This window comes from Aplysia californica, unplaced genomic scaffold (assembly GCF_000002075.1).
Source record: "Aplysia californica isolate F4 #8 unplaced genomic scaffold, AplCal3.0 scaffold00255, whole genome shotgun sequence".
NCBI lineage: Eukaryota > Metazoa > Mollusca > Gastropoda > Aplysiida > Aplysiidae > Aplysia > Aplysia californica.
In genome coordinates, this window is record NW_004797525.1 from 199,732 (window position 1) to 200,856 (window position 1,125).

General features: G+C 39.0%; 1 protein-coding gene across 1 annotated transcript in view; it reads right to left on the reverse strand.

Annotated features, from left to right (window-relative positions):
- Nucleotides 1-678, reverse strand: part of LOC101862657 (cholinesterase) — a gene marked incomplete at its 3' end in the record, with an annotated part of 15,015 nt that extends 14,337 nt beyond the window's left edge. The window contains 1 exon segment of the mRNA XM_013083800.1: nucleotides 455-678.
- Nucleotides 679-1,125: the final 447 nt, after the last annotated feature.

The following is a 1,125-nucleotide window of genomic DNA, read 5'->3' on the forward strand; positions in this document are numbered from 1 at the left end:
CTGGGTACCCATTTCTACCTGGGTGAAGTGAGGAACATTCGTGTAAAGTGTCTTTCCCAAGGACACAACGTCGGGCCCCTGACGGGATTCGAACCCACGACCTTACGGTTGCGAGTCCGAGAGCCTAACCACTAGGCCACCGACGCCACTTTTATCAGTGAGAGCTAAATGTTCAAGGCGCTTTTATCTATTCAAGTGTTCATAAAAAAGGCAACTGAGTTAATGTGTTTCTTCCTAATTGGTTTTATAGGAGAGCATTCTACGTGGGCTTCTTCCAATAGTGATGATTTGATGTGTTCAATATATGAATGAATCAAATAAATAAATAAATAAATAAATAAATAAATAAATAAATGAAATAAATAGAAAAATAAATAAATTTTATACGTTTACATTGTGTTACGGCAAAGTTAGAGAGGAAAAAAAAGAGAAAAACACGATTGTTAAGTCTTACCACAATATGCGTGCGCTTCCTAGTGCCAGACTGGCGAAGTCATTCAAGGTCAACTAGTCCCAGTCAAAGTCAGTTAGTCCCAGTTTTCAGCCTCCTCTCCACCGAAGATTCGCGACCACATAAAGAGACACTTACACAACTCAGAGAGCCTCTTGCAGAAAGTGACTGCCAATGACTGCCAAAAAAATTGTGCTTCAGAAGGTAGTCATCTTCACAGTGTAGCTGCTTAAAATCCAAGCCATGAATCTAGTTATCCGAATAACTTTTTTATGTTTTAAATAAATGAGTACCGGTACCGGTTTGTGAGTTAATGACTTTTCTCACGAACCAGCTTTAAAAGTTGTTATTTTTGGTAGTTTATAAGTGACAAAAATGTCAAGGAGCCTAACAAATTTTTTTTTAAAGAAACCAAACCCAACAATAACGGAAACAAAACAAAATTTTAAAGTATAATTAAAGCTGATACTTTATTTTTACTTTTATCCGCCGCTTATACCCTTTTGGGTGTCAGAGGAAGAAAGAGACGTCTCTCTATAGCCAGCCGGAGAGCTTGGGTCAGGGGGATGCCGTGATTGGTTAGTGTTTCCCTGACTCCAACTATCCAGATGAAAGATTCAGGAGCTTCTAGACCATAGTACCCCAGTCTTTGGCGCAGTGATTCATGCTTCTAA